The 19,242-nt window shown below is 38.9% G+C and overlaps 1 protein-coding gene across 4 annotated transcripts in view; it reads left to right on the forward strand.

Moving 5' to 3' along the window:
* Positions 1-19,242, forward strand: part of CHRM3 (cholinergic receptor muscarinic 3) — a 227,665-nt gene that overhangs the window by 148,404 nt on the left and 60,019 nt on the right. For all 4 annotated transcript variants that reach the window (XM_080997728.1, XM_080997726.1, XM_080997727.1 and 1 more), the window contains one exon: positions 861-1,123. The gene's annotated coding sequence lies outside the window, so the exon portion shown is untranslated. The remainder of the gene's footprint in view (positions 1-860; positions 1,124-19,242) is intronic.

Genomic DNA, 19,242 nt, shown 5'->3' on the forward strand with positions numbered 1-19,242 from the left:
AGGTGGCTTCTTGATGCATTGAATTGAGAGTGTTAAAAATGACTTGTGCGGTGTTAAGATCCTTTTATAAAAAGTCATTGAGAAACTTAGTTATAAATAATTGTGCTTTTAGAAGAACTGCTGCTATCAGGGGGTGGGAATCAGTTGATTCATCTTCCTTTATGATAATAGTAATTAGATGCAATAAAATTATACAATTCCAGTATTTCCAAGTTTGGAACACAGCAGTTAGTTTTCCAGATATACGCCTCTGTTGGGGAAAAGCCATTCAAAGTCTTAGAATCGGGTATGGGTAATGGGGAACTGCAAAACAATTGTTGGAATAAAAAGTTTTTATTAAAAGCTTCCTAAAAACGGCATCATATTCCTTTGGCAGGGTTTTCAACTTATTTTGAAAGATTAGTAAGTATTTTTCGCTCTATAAGACGCACCAGACCACAAGACGCACCTAGTTTTTGGAGGAGGAAAACAAGAAAAAAAATATTCTGAATCTCAGAAGCCAGAACAAGAGGGATCACCGCGCAGCGAAAGCAGCAATCCCTCTTGCTGTTCTGGCTTCTGTGATAGCTGCGCAGCCTGCATTCGCTCCATAAGACGCACACACATTTCCCCTTACTTTTTAGGAGGGAAAAAGTGAGTCTTATAGAGCAAAAAATATGGTATGTATTATTCCACTTGAATGATTCAGTTCAGACGGTATCTGAAGACCACTCTGAACTTTTGCTTCCCTGAATATTCAAGTGATTTTTACAGTCAAAGCATCATTGAAATTTTTAAAAGTACAATATAAATGGCTTTTTTCTCTTTTCTGTATTATTCTCATCCCTGAAATGCCCTTTTATTTGTATTATTTTCTCTAGATCCTCCCCGTGATCCATGGCTTGAAAGAAAATGTCTGGGACCATCGCCAGTCGCTCCAATCTCCTGCCTCTTGCACTCTGCTGAACTCTAAATTGGTGCCATGTTCTGTGGTACATCGTTATGGTATGGAATGTGTCATGAGGTGTTCATCACTTGGATTAGTTGCCACACTTCTGCCTCTGTCAAAGAGAAGTACAGAGGCCTAAGGTGGATACAACAGGATTGACTGCCTGAATACAGCACCCTGGACTTATTCTCAAAGGTAGGATAACTTTAGGCAACTTTAAACAATGGAAATATGTCTGTAAAATGTTATCACTTGAGTCAGTATGAGATAGTGAGACAGTGTCTTTCTCGTATTCTAAGGCATTTTGCACCCATTTAAAGAGTTAGCATATGAAATACAGAGATGGATTATTGTGAGATACAAGCATTTTTGGAGTCTTGCCTAAGAAAATAATTGAGAATGGTGGCAGGGAAATGTATATATGCATTTTCACATAGTTAAGATTGTCACCGTAACTGTATTTATGCTATCATTTAGGGGCAAATAAGGCAAAAAGAAGCAATGGGAATTTAATTTTTTTAAGCAAATAACACCGTTTAATCTTCTGTTTTGAATTAGTCCACTTAGCACTTTAAACAGAATTAGAAACAATTATTTAGTATTGTGTTAAATGTGTTCCTGCATATTGAAATGCACGATGAAGGGTAGCATTGGAAAAATTCTGCACCCGACCGTAATTTCCAGGGCTAGAAATGTAAAGTTTTTCAATAAATGTCAAGCATTTTATTCCCTGCTGCTGAATTGTCTTTAAATTTGTTTCCCTTAGGTACTCATACCACAATTAAATTAATTTAGATTAGCCAGATAACTATCAGGATATTCTGTGACATTCTGTAGGAATGTATGCAAGGAATTCAGGCTCAGGCAGTAAACCAGGTAGACATGTTTTAATAGTTTAGTCAGTATTTGAGTTGCAGGGTGGTAAACATTTTCTTGGACACATTCTCATACATGAAAAATTGATTTGTGAATTTGATGTGGTCTTATCCTTTTAAAAGTGTGTAGTTCAATGCGTGCTAGGATTTCCAGACAAGTATTACTGTTGGGTTTGTATTCCACATTCTTCCTGCAGTGTGCAGCAAAAATCTCAATAGATTCTAAATGACTGTAGATAAATTTCATTAGTAACAGGCTTCTAGAGTAAACATACATCTAGGCTATGATGGACAAAAACCATAATGCTTTAAGATACGTGTTTTCAGTTATGTCTGTGCAGTCATGAGTCCTTGATTTCACTTGGCACGGACTACTCCACTGATTTCATTGTGTCAAAAAGAATACTGTTCATTGTCATATTTCTGAGTCATTTGCCTTCTATGGTAGACTGATGTGTGTCATAAAATACTACTCTTTTCATACTGGTGTGTGGTTGTTACTATATATTGCTGAGGAAACTTCTAAGTACAGTGGTACCTCGGGATAAGAACTTAATTCGTTCTGGAGGTCCGTTCTTAACCTGAAACTGTTCTTAACCTGAAGCACCACTTTAGCTAATGGGGCCTCCTGCTGCCACCGCACAATTTCTGTTCTCATCCTGAAGCAAAGTTCTTAACCTCAGGTACTATTTTTGGGTTAGCGGAGTCTGTAACCTAAAGCGTATGTAACCTGAAGCATATGTAACCTGAGGTACCACTGTAATGAAGTTGTTCACATGCTGTTCTTCAGGACACCTATTTGTCTCATTCCTTGACCAAGAAGTCTCTCCCCACTGCCCAAATGAAACAAGGTAGCTTTAATTCACTGGTCTTTCCTCAACAGCTGGAAATTTTAAGGAGTTGACTATTTATGTCAGATGTCCTTGAACATCAGTCTCAAACTTAGTTTATATGATATATTTAGTGTTCTAATATTTTATAGATAACAATGTGAGGGTGAAGAAGAAGAAGAAGCTGATTTGTTTTGAATCAGACCATTGGTCCTTTTCAGCCCAATATTGTCTGTTTCAACTGGAAGCAGCTCACTGAGGTTTCAGAGAGACTTTCATAGTTTCACTACCCACAATGCTTTTAATTTGAAAATGCCAGGTGCTGAACCTGGGTCAGTTGCATGCAAAACATTTGCTGTGTCAGTGAGCTTTGCCCCTCCATAGTATCACTTAGATGGCTGGTTATGCAGTATCATGCTTCATTAGATGAATTCCCTACCTGGGATGAACCTGAAGGGTGGTTGTAGCCACTCCCTTGACAGCTTCATTCAGTATATCATTTGACAGGGCCCTGAAATCTTCAAATTGCCTTGCCTTGCCTTTCTTTCTTTTTCCTTTTTAAAAAGCTTATTGCCACAGAGACACACAATATGATGTGTATTACTGCAGTGTAGACATTAATGAGTTTAAAACAAACTAGCTGTTAAACGAATGATCATGCAGTTCTTGGTCATTAATGCAGGTTATTTATGGATTTGGAAACAGATGCTAACTGACAAATTAAACAGTGGTTATGAACTGAGACTTACGGGGTTAGGAAGTGACCTAGGCTTCCAGGTTTATGCCTTTAATCATTGGATCAATGTTTCTCCTTCTGTAATTATAAATGTAACAGTTCTCTGGCAGGGTCAATACATTCTGAAAAATAAACCTTAAGTGTCATGGCCAATACTTCACATGGCTATAGCCAGGGGCGTAGCGTGGGTTGTCAGGACCCGGGGCAAGGCAAGTAATTTGCACCCCCTAACCCATGGATTTGCGCCCCCTAACCCTAACCCCCAGATGTTGCGCCCGGTGCGGCCGGCCCCCCCTGCACCCCCCACGCTACGCCACTGGCTATAGCCAATACTTAACTGTGCAGAAGATTTTAGCACTGCTTGTTTGTCTGACTACATAATCACTATTTTTTGGTGTGGGTCATTCCGCTATTTCTGAGTTTAGGTCGATCATCAATAATCTGTGGCAGTTTCTTTATTCCTCTCTGAATGTGTGAATTATTCAATCAGTTATGATTCTGCATTTTACCTATTCAATTCCAGCAGGCAATGTTTTCTCTGTAGTCCAGTTGGCAATCCTTTTGGACTTCAAGATGAAATGTTTTGACAGGCAATTCCCTGCTGTTTATCCAATTTGTACACTATAGATTAGTTGCTTTTCCCATTGACTGAAATTGGGTAGAATAAATCATGTGCTTAACTCTACCATTAATCAATGGCTTTAAAAATTGGTTAACTTTGGCAGGATTGCACCCTTCAGTTGCAATTGTTTACATAAAATGTAAGATTTCCCCCCTTTGCCTGAGGAGAGTGTGTCACATGGCAACTTTAGAACTGAGATTTTGCTGGATAAAAGCAGTTCTCCTTGCAGGGCCGACTCAAAACATTTTGGCACTGAGGCAAATCACAAAATGGCTTTTCCCCATGCCAGGGAAGAAGGAGTGAGTGAAGAACTACATCAGGAACAAGGAGGGTAGTAAAGATCTACAAAGGGATCTGCTGCCCCTGTGGATCTGGCTGCCTGATGTGCTCTCCTCGCCTTGCCTCATTGGTGGGCTGGCCATGTCTCTTAAATATGTGAGTTCATTAATAGGCACCTAGGCATTAGTGTTAAGAATAGGAGAAGGGCCATAGCTTGGTGATGAGAGCATGTTTTACAGACAAAAGGTTCGCATTTCAGTCCCTGACATCTCCAGATAAGGCTGGGGAAAATTCTCTGAAACCCCCTGGAAAATTGCTGTCAGTCAATTCAGATAATACTGAGCTAGATGGTGACAGCTTCCTATGTTGATTCTGTCCAAATGAAATACCAGTGTCAAGTTAGCCAAGTCTAGTGCAGGACGACAACATTACTTAATTGAGAGACCTTATTTCTTGCCGTCTTTTAGAACTGATCTTCTGGTGCTATTATGATCCCTTTTTTTTATTTTACAGCAGTCAGACACAACCATGAACATACAGTCTGATTTGAAAATGGCAGTATTTAGTTCTAAACATGTGAAATTGTAACCTGATTGGTGCATAGTGAATCCGACAAACTTTTTCTTTAGCTGTAATACTAGGTAGCAAACAACTTTAAAACTTGTATATATTTAAAATAATTGGACACATATAGCGATGTTTATTACTTTTAGAGAATGTTACTCTGAATATAACTGAAATGCGCCAGGTTTTACCCACTTTTTAACACTCTTCCGTCCAACAGATGATGTACGAAATGTGCAAGAAAATGTTCTTTGGGGTTTTTTTGGCTCTAGATAACAAAGATCCCAACTCACAATTTATACATAACCAAAAATAATACTATTTAGCCTTATTTCCAAAATAGAATAGAGTCTTAAAGTAATTCTGGTAATAATGCCCAATTACTTTGTGCCGTTCTTTGAATCAGCATCAAAAATATTTGCCTTGTGCTGGCAACTCATGACTGTTTTGGCAAACTATTGGCAAGCTATGTCTGTCCTATGAAAATTGCTCCCTTAGAAGGTAGGAGGGAAGGGAGAAGAACAAATAGGAATAAAGCAGTATGCTTTGCTATCTGGTCTGAACAAGACTGGATTGCTTTGCCTGAGGGGGAGGGGTGTAGTTTATTTTAATGTGTTTGGCCTAAAGTTCCTTGGAGCTGTAGTGGGATGGTGATGGGGGAAAATACTTTCAGAATAATTTTCCATTACACTAATGGCCAACATATTAAATTGATTGTTACGGAATAGCTTTGGAATGAAAAATGTTGTGTGCTGAAAAGTTAGGGACCTATATCTGTTCATTCCTGCCTGCGGATGTCATTAAGATCTCAAGTGAGCCAAACAGACTGGCAAACATGTCTTCAGTCACAGCAGACTGGCAGCTGTGGGAGAACAAGATTGTGGAGGGTCGCAGACATTGTTGTACAGCGCATGTTAGTTTTAACCGATTACACCTCGTGACAAATGTATAATTTTTGTAGTGTTTGGCAGTCTTAAACTCTTTGGGATACCTATGAGACATGCTAATTGCAATGCTCAGAGATCTCTTGCTGGTATCATTTTGTAGCTTTAGGTCATATTGTGTTGTCAGTGAAAGGGTTAGGGAAGCATGAATGAGCACACTGAGATACTTTGCAATTAAAGAAAAGAACTGGTGTGTATGCAGAGTACGTGTTTTCCTTACGTAAGCTGCTGCTTTCAGAGCACATTCCTTGGATACATGCAGTGCCATGATTTTGCTCATTCTGTACCACAGAATGCATGTTTTTATAATCTGAAAAGGTAATTAAACAATCTTTTGCATTGATTCTAAGTGTATAAATGAATTTGCACTTCTTACATGAAAAGGCAGTGTTCAAGAAACATGCACACTCCTAAGGCCTTTTTATTTGGAGGTATTTGGAGCTTCGAAGGAAACAGCTCAGAGCATGCTCAGAACAGATGCATGATTCTGATACAGGTTAAGGTTACCACATGTGAAGCAGTTCTGACTCCAGCCTAATTCGCTACAGTAGCTGTGATGGAAAACCCTGATCACAACAGATGGCGATGGAGCCTTCCTAGTAGGGCTGAATTTCAGGCAGTTCAATCAGGCACATGGCAGGGACGTCTTTGCCATAGCTATACTTTTGGATTAGGATTGGCTGTCTGGTGCAGAGCTGATTAGCCAGAGGGAAAGAAATAGATTGACAGAAATGTTTGCAGGGCTTCTCTCAGTTCAAACAGAAGTATAAGATGTGTATGGGAGATGGAATAGCACATAGCTTTGAGATTTGGAGAGGAAACTCTTAAAAAAATTGCTTGACATTCTCATTGTGTGCACTGTGCTCCAGTAGTCCTAGTGGACCAACGTCCACTGGATACAGATTTGTCAAACCCATAGATGGGGCCAACTGATTAACAATGATTTGTTTATTAATTCCATGAAACACCTGCAGTGAAATATTATACTAAGCTGTTTCTAGATTTTATCCCTTTGCAGTAAACTTCAATAATTAATTATTGCTTAAAATAAAAAAAATCCTTCCAGTAGCACCTTTAAGACCAACTAAGTTAGTTCTTGGTATGAGCTTTCGTGTGCAAGCACACTTCTTCAGATACACTGGATACAATATAATTATTGCTTTGCAGCTTAAGTCTCAGCTACTGCTGTAAGTTGGGAAAACTCCTTCTACTTGTTTAACATAAATATTCCTTTTGATTGGAAGGTAACATTTTCATAAATGGAATAGTCCCTACTGTGTGATACCAATTATAGAAAAAGAAGAATGTATGGATGGGGGATAAAATCTGATGGAAATTTGTACCCGGGTAGTGATTTTCCCTGTTTGCTCCAAATAAATATTTTCCCCTTCCATGTTTTATATTGTACACTGAAGGATGCCTGTAATGTCATTGAATAATATAGCTTCTGTACTTACTATAGAAAAGATTTTGTGCTTGATTAATTATAATGAAATGTGAACCTTTTATAAGTAGCTTAAATAATAATGAAGAATCATCAGCTTTTAAAAGATTGCTGATACTCAGAACCACAACTGTTATATTTTACTGTCATTTTCATCTATTTATATTTTGGTACCGAGTAAATCATTGTCTTAGAGTAGTGTCTTCCTCCCTGCCTTACTCCCTGTCCTTACTGCTACCATCCCAGCCTCCTTCTCACAAATTTCACATTGTCAAAATACAAATCTGCTTTGCCCTTCAACAAACTTCCTTTGCCAAGCTGACACCCACTAGCTGACCTCCAAAGGTCAGCCCTATAAGGACTGAAAGGTAGTAATCCTGTAGGGAGGCACTGGTCCCACACGAGATCTAACAGTTGGGGAAAGTCCAGAGACTGATACAGACTTTCTCAGAGGGTTACACGAATGCCTCAGTGCAATTGCAGAGTGCACATATGGTGTCATACATTGCAGTGACTCTTCTTTGACAGCATCTGAAGCCAGTGAATGAACTCAGTTGGCACTTTGGGGTAGAGATGCTTTTGAAAACATCTTGATTGAGAAATGTGGTGTAGTATAGCTTTCTGTAGTGGTACACAAAGCATATCAGCTGAATTGTTTGATATTAACCTATTATAGTATGAGGACTTATTTGTGATGTAAGAAATCTAAACCAGAAGTTTTGACTGTCACAGAATAAAACAATTTGATTTTGGTTATAATACATGCATATCTGTATCTGCTGCCACAGTTCTGTTTGCTCTTAACTTTGGACTTTAGTTGTCACATTTTTAAAAATACAAAATAAGCCTCCTTTCTACTCTCCTAAAAGGTTTTTTTAAAAGAAAATGAAGCAATACTGTTTATAATGCACAAATAACTGGGGGGAAAACACTATATCTAGGTTCCAGCCACTTACTCCAAAATTTAGCCATGTTAATGGGCTTGCTCATCTACATGTTCCGTCACTGATCTAAAATTATTGGTAAGATTCCATTTGTCTTTTCCTCACTTACAGAGTCACTGTCTAGAGTACCTAATATTCGAAGGATTCTTGATGATTCTTGTGACACCTTCCTTTTGTATGATTTCAAGTCCATTCCCACTGCTAATTGCACTGTTTAGTAGAATAAAATGCAACATGTTAAATGTTGTGTGATGTTACTCTCATTGAAGATGTGCATACCCTGCCTAAAATGTCATCATATAGTCAGGGAAAGAATGCTGTCATAATTGCAGTTATATTTATCCTGACACATAGCATAGAGCAGTCAGAGACACTGCTATTCTCAGTGCTTGATTTTCCACTTGCTGTTTTGACAGCTAGCCTAGTCATGGTTTCCTATGTTTGTGAGTCTTTGTTCTTATTTATTTTTCAGGACTGTATAGTAATCACAAACTTCTTTCTAAAGTTTTGTCAGACGTTGTTATGTGGTGTTATTTTTAAAGAAACCCTAATTAATGAAAAGTGTGCACAGTATGTAAAAAATAGACTCTTTACAGTATCTATCAACTCTCCCTGCATTTGCCCCTGTATCTATATTGTCATTTTTATCCTTCTGTTAGTTTTGCAACCATTTTGTCATTGATAAATGCAGGGGAAAGTCCAAATGGCCAAATCCTTTCTAAGAAAATGCATTTACAAGATCTGCAGCAGAACACTAGATTTTTGTGACTTGTTCACCAGAAGACAAATTGTTCAGGATATATCGATGGCCAATATTGCTTAGAAATGTGAGAGTTATTTTGGAGTTTTGTTTGTTGGAAATGCAACAACATGTATTGAACATTTTATAATGAATCTTTACTTACATCAGCTTTCCCCATTTCTCCCTCATTTTGCTTTGTCCTATTTGTATCCAGTTGTCCAAATACATGATCATCTAAAGCTGGCCCAGTAGAATGTTATTATGTTCTTAGAATATCCCTAGTTTCTTAATGGGGAAAACTCCACTTGAATCCCAAACTATCCCCTCAATTAGACATTAAATGGTGAAAGAACAAAATCGTGCATATCACTTCTTAAATATTTGTAGCATGTATATTATGACAAACATGTTATTAGTCACATGCATCTTCCTGGTTGTGTTCTAGGAGCCCAGGAACTAACATTATTGCTTTCAGCCTTGGCTATCACAGCACCAGCACTTCAGAAACACACTAGATATAGTGAGTTCCACAAAAACTTTGGCAGCAATTCTGAACTAACTGGGAGCTTGTCCCATCGAACTCAATATGATTTACTTTTGAATAGAAATGTATAGGGATTGCAGATTTAGTTCTATTATACCTTTGTGCAGAACACGATAAGGGCACTCCAGGTCATACTAGAAAAGTCCAGAGAGTCTATTAAGCTATAAGCCTCTTACAGGTCATATAGGAATATTGAAAATATGACTGTAGATAGCAAAAAGGGCAGTTGATCACAGATTGTTTTCAGTGATCAAGCTAGGCCAGCCCAAGACATTTTGTTGCCTGAGTTGCAGGATACAATGGTGCCCTGCCTCACAACTGCATGCAGAATGATGGAATGGCAAATTGATTTTTCTTTAGTACTGACATTGGGACAACATCTGCCACCACACCTGGGAGCAACAGGCTAGCTAGCCCAAGAGGTATAGAACAGAATTAAATATTAAATGTAAACACAAAAGAGTAGTGTGCATCTGCTTACATTAGGGATTATTGTTTGGTTATTGTTTCCAATGGAGGGGAAATCTTTTTATACATTCATGCATGTGAACCATGCAAAATGACTTTTTACATGAATAATGAATAAAGGTGTATGTTTTCTCATAGTCTAAATGGATTTCCATGAAATGTGGCTAATTAATACATTTTCAGTTATGAAATATATTTATTAGTTGTGCTGAAAACATATACTGGGTTTTTTAAAATGAAAATTTTATCATATATACTCAGTATTTTCTGTTAGTAACACCCAATGATACATTAGTGTAGAAGTGAACAAAGTTGGCTTTTCTTTGAAGATGCATTAGAAGGGAGTCTTATGAACAAGAACCTTTTGTAGCTCAACAGTATGTAATCAAACCCAAATTCTTGTTCTTAAACTAAAAAGGAAAGCTTTCTATTTAGCTTGGTAGTTTGAGAGCCAGTAGAAAAAGTAGCTGACAGAATTGGCATAGCAGCTGATCTGTATTGAAGGAAGCAGTGATTGTTATATTGGCAGAAATGTCAGATCCAGTTGCTTGGAGTACTTTGGCTTTCTGAATATCTGCTCCTGCATTCTGTAGGGAGGACAGCCAGTTTAGTAGGCTGGCAGAGGAGCGCTATGTCCCCCATTAATCTTGTGTTTTCTGTGCTTACTTTTCCACAATAAGGCTTTTCCTTTTCCTCTTCTTGCATTGTGTGTTCCCTAAGCAATCATTTCCTGCATCTGATGTGCACAGAGAACAGGGCACTACCAAATCACGTACGAAAGGAAACATTTAGTTTGGGAGAAGTGAAAATGCTTTTCCTATTAATAATAAACATAACTTTCAATGTGATAAAATTTGGATTGCAAATGATGATGGTTCCCAAAATAGCATTAATAAGGGCAACTTAATAAGCGCAATAAGTGATAGAATGCATTTTGTTGTAACGAGGGGAGCAAGAATGGAACAAGCTGTTTCATGCTTTCATGCCTGTGTTTTATTGCATGTGTGAGCGTTTCTACCACACTGAATGATTTTGACCAATATAGTAATTCTATAGTGTGTCATTTTTATGTTTCTTGGCATGATTCTGCCAGTATGGCCTCCCCATATGAAAAGTGCTCTGGCAGTAATTTATAACTACACAGTTTGTGTGTTTTCCTCTGCATTGTGTGTCTCCATTCCCCACACCCCACATTTCCAGCACTATAGAAATGTGAAGAAGAAAGGTGGGACATGACATTTCAGGGAAACACACACAGAGAGGAGGGGGGCAGATGGGTTGAGATGTTCTAGCTATGTTTACAATGGAGCATTATAGTCCATATCAAAATATTCATTGATGGATGTCTACCCAAACTCCCCTAGAAACCCTCCAAGTAAGAACATTTTCCACCCTACTTTGGCAACCTGCTGAGAAGGACTTGGAGTTGAAATATGATATATAATGCTAAACCCAAATCTTCCATTCTGTCTCTTTAAAAAATCCAATAAATTCCAGACAATATAATATAGTTTTCATATGATTCTAAGAGGTCTTATCTTTTCTTGCAATATAGCTAGTCGATAAAGCATTCAAGTGGATTATTTGCTTTCAGCAGTAAGAAAAAAGAAAAAAGCATTGAATGTCTAATGTTTTTTCTAGAAAAACAGGCACTTTACTTTTCTAAGAAATGGAAACAATACAGCCTCAGATTATCCAGAACAATGAGTGGACAAAGAAACAAAATTAAGAGACAGCTGCTTTTCCTGTGAGCTCACAATATTTAGGCATATAACAGACACTTTTAATTGTATATATTATTACTTTATTTTATTTTTTGCAGTCTTACAAGTGAGAAATTAACAGTTTAATCCTATGAATGCTTACTTGAAAGAAAGTATCATGGTGAATGGGACTTCCACCCTAGTAAATGTGTTTAATGTGAATGTGTTAGTCAACCATCTGTCTCACTATCAGATTGATTCATAGAGTTGGACAGGGCTCAGATGTCATCTAATCCAACCCCCTGCCAATGCAGGGAATCCAGTATTACCTATCCCTGATGAATATACATCCAGCCTCTGTTTAAAGACCTCTGATGAATGAGAGTCCACCACCTCCCAATGTAGTCTGCTCCACTGTCTAATAGTGGAAATTCTTTCTAATGTTTAATCCAAATTATTTTTCTTGTAACTAGGTGAGTCAGCTAGCCAACCAGCTAAAGTTTGTAACAAGCAAGCATAACTGCTGCCTAGGTCAGGGGTTCCCAAACTGTAGTCCATGAACCACCAGTGGTCTATAAAATTCATTCAGGTGGTCTGTGGCATGTCTGTAAAAGTACAATAGAAAAATTGTACAGTATCTAGCATAGTACATTACAATTGCTACAGGCGAAGCAGGCAGAAAAATCTAAGGCCTTTATTGGTTTTCAGGTGGTCCATGGGAACAGGAGGATGGGCATGGTTTAGGCTTGGAGAATGGCCAACTCCACTCCTGCTGTGACCTAGCCAAGATGACAAATGATTATGGCAAATTATTGGGTGAGCTGTTGTGAAGACAAGAGGGTTTTGGCAGAGCAGATAGAGAAGGCCATGTATGCCACCCTGAGCTCTTTGGAGGAAAGGTGGGATGAAAATGTAGTAGTAGTAGTAGTATATATAATGCTATAAAGAAATTAAATAAGATTTACAAGAAAACTAGGTGTGTGCTTTTGTAAAAGTTTTGCTGCTGCCTGTTGGCTTTAGGCCCACTCGTACTCAGAAATTAATCATTGAAAAAATGGCAATCAGTTTCCAAAGAGATTATATATTCTACTCACATATCCTTTTTTCATGTTCAGGCAACCCTATTTATCAAAAGCTCTTGAAAATTGCAAGTGAAGATCACATGCTATAATAGCTGCAATGCTTAATTCTCATTTGGACAATGCATGCATACTAAACGAGGGAACTAATGAAGGATAAAGATGGCAGAGTTAATCTGACTTCGAAAACAAAACTGTAGACCTTTTATATCAGCTATTCTTCAATAGACCCTCTACTTAGTTTTCAGGAATGAAAGGTATTTCTGATTAGTTTTTATTCTGCTTATTTATTCTCTCTTTCTAGTTCATAATAAATTCTAGCATGGTGCGTTCCTTAAAAGTATCTAGCTTATTTGGGCATTTTTTGTTTAACATGTTTGCTTTTCCACATAAGCATTTGAATTGTTTTATTTCCCCCAATCAAATCATTGTTATTGTTGTTATTTATTTATATACCTCTTGCTTGCCCAAATGAATTCTAAGCTGTGTCCGAGTGTAAAAACAATTATAAAAAATATAACCACATATAATTAAAATGCAAAATTAAACAATTCCAACAAAACGTTAAAATCTGCAATTAAAATGTACAATAAACAAGTTGATTAGAGCAGCATAACAATTGAAACAGTCAAAATAGCAATTAAAACAATTAAAGCAGGCGTTTCAAGTCAGATTAGAGTAATGGTTGTCTAAACAGGCATGTCTTCAAGAGACAGTGGAATGGGGCCTCACGTATTTCAGCAGGGAGAGCATTCTGTATCATTGGTACCACCAGTGAAATAACCTGAGTTACCACAAACCAATAATCAGCAGGCCATAGCAAAGCTAACTTGATTGCAGGGCAGGGGGAAATGATATTTCAGGTAACCTGGTCCAGAGTTGCTTAGGACATCGTATCTTAAAACTTGTTCAGGGGCTCATAGGCAGCTGGTGCAATATGTCCCTGGTAAGGAGCACCACTCACAAATTACATGAAAGGTCTCTTAAATGTGTCTTTTGCGTTAAGAATGCTTTGATTGCATGACTGTATTGAGAATAGATTAAAATTATAATGAAAATGTTATCCCTTTCTGGAAGCAACATGTTTGATACGGCCAGTGTTTTTGAGCATTGGATAAGAGTCCAAAACCACTTGGACATGATGTACTTTAATGGACACACAATCTTTTAATTCCATCTTCAGATCTGCAATTAAAGGTGATGCCAGTGGCTATTAACTTAGTCTTTTTTGTTCAGTTACTCTTTCACCACGTTATAAACACCAGCCAGTGCCATATAAGGTAGGAAACATATAAAAACATTCATGAACTGGTTCGTGGCACAAATATCTTAGGGTTATATGTATACCACAATATAAAATGAAACTGCTATCAGATATTGGACTTGTTCCTGTAATAGCTTGGGTAACTTGGACCAAAATGTGGTTACTAAGTATTGTATTAAGTTGTTCTTCACTGTTATTTTTTGTTCAATAATATGAATTCTGCAAAGTCTCAATTAAGCTTGGTGATTTATCTTAATACACCTACCAATATGTGAAGGTGTGTCTTAGCATCTCTGTTATATCAGTGTCAGAGAAGCTATTGGTTTGTTTGCTAAATCTGCAATAATTTGGTTATATATTTGTCATCCCCACAATAACTCTACAACTGTAGTGAACTGTATCCTCAGTTATTCTTGGCGATGCTTTGAGAACAAAAGAGAGCAAGGGGGGACGTGATCTGAAGTGCTTTAAAATAAACACTCTTTCTCCGCCCCCACCTGATAAAATCATGCAGTTAAAACTCAGTGTCTCCTTACCCAAGATTTCCAGTTCAGTTAAAATACAAATAAATCCAAGTCTAAATTTAGAAACTGCACCAAACATAAGTGAACTTCTTAATGTGAGTTTAATGACAAAATAATAGGGTCTAATGCCACTTCAGAGGTTTATTTTCACATGTTATAAAGATCGTCATGCTATTTAGGGTCTCACCATATGCTTTTTCCTCTATCATGAAAAGAATTACAATGGCAGATATTGGGAATCTGATTGCTAATGCTAATTTAGGAAGTAAGAAACATTCTCCTAAACAGTGAGCAGAAACTGCATCTTAAAAATACAATTCTAATTCATGAAGGGGTTCAAATCTTGTCTGCATTATAACACGATCCTCATGTTTCTTATCTAATAACTTGTGCAAATGTTTTGTACAAGCCCTTGGCTTGTTAAGCTTGTGAGTTCCACAGAAGTCTTCCTCAGATTTCCAGTCTAAAAGAAAAGTAGTGTACAACTTGAAAATGCTGAATTCCCTTGATTGTTTCATTTCCTACAAACTTAGTTGGTTGAGTGAAACAAAATCTCCACATTATTTATCTAGGTTTAAGTTTCAAACAAATTTGGGTGTGTGAGTTTCCCTGAATGAAGCTCGTAGCATTGTATGTGGTGATGTATAACTGTAACATTCTGCGTATAATTCAGTGGCTGTTTCTGCATTAATCCCCCCCCCAATAACTCATGTGTATTTAATAGAAGATGTTAGCTTCAGGGAATCAAAATATCATTTGCATTGAGACCGTAACATTTTATTTAATCATTTCATCAAGTAATTAAATGGTTTTTTTAAAAAAGAAAATCTAAAACTTGGAACTGACAGCCTAATAAATAACATTAATGTAAGATATAGCAAGTGTTTTAACATCACTGTAAGTAGAATGTCAACTGATTTGAGTTTGAAATTACAATTTGATGTCAAGATGTCAAATGAAGGTTGAGTAAAGCCTTCAGATTGTCAAAGACAGTAGATATACACAACACTCTATCTCGAGCAAGTTTACTTTCCATGTCATTCTGCTATATATCTTTCCCATAAAAAGTATTCTCAAAGCATTAACAGCTTACACATAAGACCTGCAGTATCAACTCTGAATCTTTCGCTTCACAAGAGAATAAATTTTGGAGAGTTTATGTGAAGAGCTGAAAAGCAATTTTAGGAGAATTAATAAAAAAGAAAGTAGTATAAATGGGATACTTGAAGCAATTTGAAGGTGCTTGAAAGGATTTCAAGACAGCTGATTAGCTGCTCTCCCTGTGCAAAGGTCAGAGGGGGCAGGGTTTCTGTTGAGGCAGGTGATTAGCTGTGGGAGGAGCTTATCAGAGCTTGCAGGGCAGCGGCGCGTGCAGTTTGATCCATCTTTTAGATTTAGGGGAGCTAGTCTCAAACGTTTGTTGGGGGAGACCTAGGTTTTTTTGTGGGGGGAGTTATTTGTCCTGTCTTCACGCTTTTTATGATGGAGGACCGCTGTAGCCACCCCCAATGACACGTTCTCAAGATGGAGGGGGAGGGAACAGCTGCAGTCGCCTGCGGATCCTGCGCAATGTTTGCCATCTTGCCAAAGGTTGCAGGCAGCTTTACCTGCAGCAATTGCATGTTGATTGCCCTCTTAAAAGACAGAGTCCAGCAACTGGAGGAACGTGTAGCTACGCTCCAAAGAATTAGAGAGCTGGAGCTCTTCTTGGAAGCAACAGAGCACACCGTCTCCACCAAGGAGGAGACAGGGGACTCCCCTGAGAAGGAGGCTAGTTCACCAACACAGGAGCCAGATATATGGAGAAACGTGACTCAAAGAAGTAGGAGGCCCAGGGTTCGCTCTAATTGTTTAGAAATACACAATCGCTTTGAGGTCCTCTCCCCTAGCATGGAAGACGAAGAGCAGACTCCATTTGAGGATCTCCCTCATTACAGTCAATCAGGTATATGAAGACGAGCAGCAAAGTCAGTCCTCAGGGAATGTGCAGGCGACCTTGAAACGGACAGCTCACGGAAGAACCCCGACCAAACCTAAGAGGAGGCGTGTAGTGGTGATAGGGGATTCCCTACTGAGGGGAACAGAAGCAGTGATCTGTGGGCCTGACAAGATGTCTCGGGAAGTGTGCTGTCTCCCTGGGGCTAAGATCCAAGATGTAACTGAACGACTGCAAGGAATCATAAAACCCACTGACAAATACCCCTTCCTCTTGGTTCATGTGGGAACCAATGACACTGCAAGCAATAGCCTCCAGAAGATCAAAAGAGACTACGAGGCTCTGGGCAGGAAATTGAAGCAATTAAATGCACAAATTGTCATCTCATCTGTCCTCCCAGTTGAACGACGTGGCCCAGGGAGAGAGGGAAAAATAGTGGAAGTGAACAGCTGGCTTCGCAAATGGGGTAAACAGGAACGGTTTGGATTCTTAGATCACGGACTGCAGTTTCTTGAAGATGGACTTCTGGCAAGCGATGGGCTGCACCTCACAATGGTTGGGAGGAATGTTTTTGCCAAAAATCTCAGAAACCTCATCAGGAGGGCTTTAAACTGACTAATGTGGGGGAGGGAGACAGTGCTCCTGAAGGTAGGAGTCTATCAATTGATGAAGATGATCATCCAAATGTCACAGACCAAATGGAGCAAACAGCACGCAGACCTAGTGGTGGGAGGAAAAAATCCTTAAATAAGAGACACGGGGGAATGATTAATGGACTTCAATGTCTGTACACTAATGCGCAAAGCATGGGAAATAAACAAGATGAGCTGGAGCTCTTGGTACAGCAAACTAAATATGACATAATAGGCATCACTGAAACCTGGTGGGATAAGTCCCACGACTGGAATGTAATAATGGGGGGATACAATCTATTTCAGAGAAACAGACCAGACAAGAAAGGAGGAGGAGTGGCGTTATATGTCAGGGATGTGTATACCTGTGAAGAGATCCAAGATTTAGAACCTCAAAGCCAAAGTGAGAGCATTTGGGTCAAAATTAAGGGATAGAAGAATAACAGTGACCTCATTGTGGGAGTTTACTATAGATCCCCAAGCCAAACGGAGGACATAGATGATGCCTTCCTGGAACAGATGGCCAAGCATGCAAAAGGAAGGGAGATAGTAGTAATGGGGGACTTCAATTACCCGGATATTTGTTGGATGTCAAACTCAGCCAAGAGCATAAGGTCAAACAGATTCCTCACTGGCCTTGCAGACAACTTCATTGTCCAGAAAGTGGGAGAAGCAACAAGAAGAACAGCCATTTTAGATCTGGTCCTAACCAATGTTGATGACCTGGTTAGTGGGGTAGAAGTGGAAGGATCATTGGGCGCGAGTGATCATGCTCTTCTGAAGTTTACTATACAGCGGAAAGGAGCAGCCAAGCATACTAGGACTCAATTTCTTGACTTTAAGAAAGCCGACTTCATAAAACTTAGGGAAGTGCTGGGTGAGATCCCATGGACAGTAATACTAAAAGGAAAGGGAGTTCATGATGGCTGGGAGTTTGTTAAGAGGGAGATAGTAAAAGCACAACTTCAGGCAATACCAATGAGTTGGAAACATGGAAGGTGCCTAAAGAAGCCAGGGTGGCTATCTAAAGAACTTTTAACTGAGTTAAGATTTAAAAAGGATGTGTACAAAAAATGGAACAGGGGGGAAACCACCAAAGAGGAATTCAAACAAATAGCCAGCACATGTAGACACAAAGTCAGAAAAGCTAAAGCACAGAATGAACTCAGGCTTGCTAGAGAGGTTAAAAGCAACAAAAAAGGCTTTTATGGGTATGTTCGTAGCAAAAGGAAGAACAAAGAAACAGTGGGGTCACTCAGAGGAGAAGATGGTGAAATGCAAACAGGGGACACAGAAAGGGCTGAACTCCTCAATGCCTTCTTTGCCTCAGTCTTCTCCGATAAAGAAAACAATGCCCGACCTGAAGAATTTGGAGCAAATGATTCAGCAAAGGAAACACAGCCCAGAATAACTAAGGAGATAGTACAAGAATACTTGGCTAGTTTAGATGTATTCAAGTCTCCAGGGCCAGATGAACTACATCCAAGAGTATTAAAAGAACTGGCAGATGTGATCTCAGAACCACTGGCAGTCATCTTTGAGAATTCCTGGAGAACAGGCGAAGTCCCGGCAGACTGGAGGAGGGCAAATGTTGTCCCTATTTTCAAAAAGGGGGAAAGAGAGGACCCAAATAATTACCGCCCAGTCAGTCTGACATCAATACCAGGGAAGATTCTGGAGCAGATCATTAAGCAAACAGTCTGTGAGCACCTAGAAAGGAATGCTGTGATCACCAATAGTCAGCATGGATTTCTGAAAAATAAGTCATGTCAGACTAACCTGATCTCGTTTTTTGACAGAATTACAAGCCTGGTAGATGAAGGGAACGCAGTGGATGTAGCCTACCTTGATTTCAGCAAGGCATTTGATAAGGTGCCCCATGATATTCTTGTAAAGAAGCTGGTAAAATGTGGTCTTGACTATGCTACCACTCAGTGGATTTGTAACTGGCTGACTGACCGAACCCAAAGGGTGCTCATCAATGGTTCCTCTTCATCCTGGAGAAGAGTGACTAGTGGGGTGCCACAGGGTTCTGTCTTGGGCCCGGTCTTATTCAACATCTTTATCAACGACTTGGATGATGGACTCAAGGGCATCCTGATCAAATTTGCAGATGACACCAAACTGGGAGGGGTGGCTAACACCCCAGAGGACAGGATCACACTTCAAAATGACCTTGACAGA

This window comes from Podarcis pityusensis, assembly GCF_964106645.2.
Source record: "Podarcis pityusensis genome assembly, chromosome: 3".
Lineage (NCBI taxonomy): Eukaryota > Metazoa > Chordata > Lepidosauria > Squamata > Lacertidae > Podarcis > Podarcis pityusensis.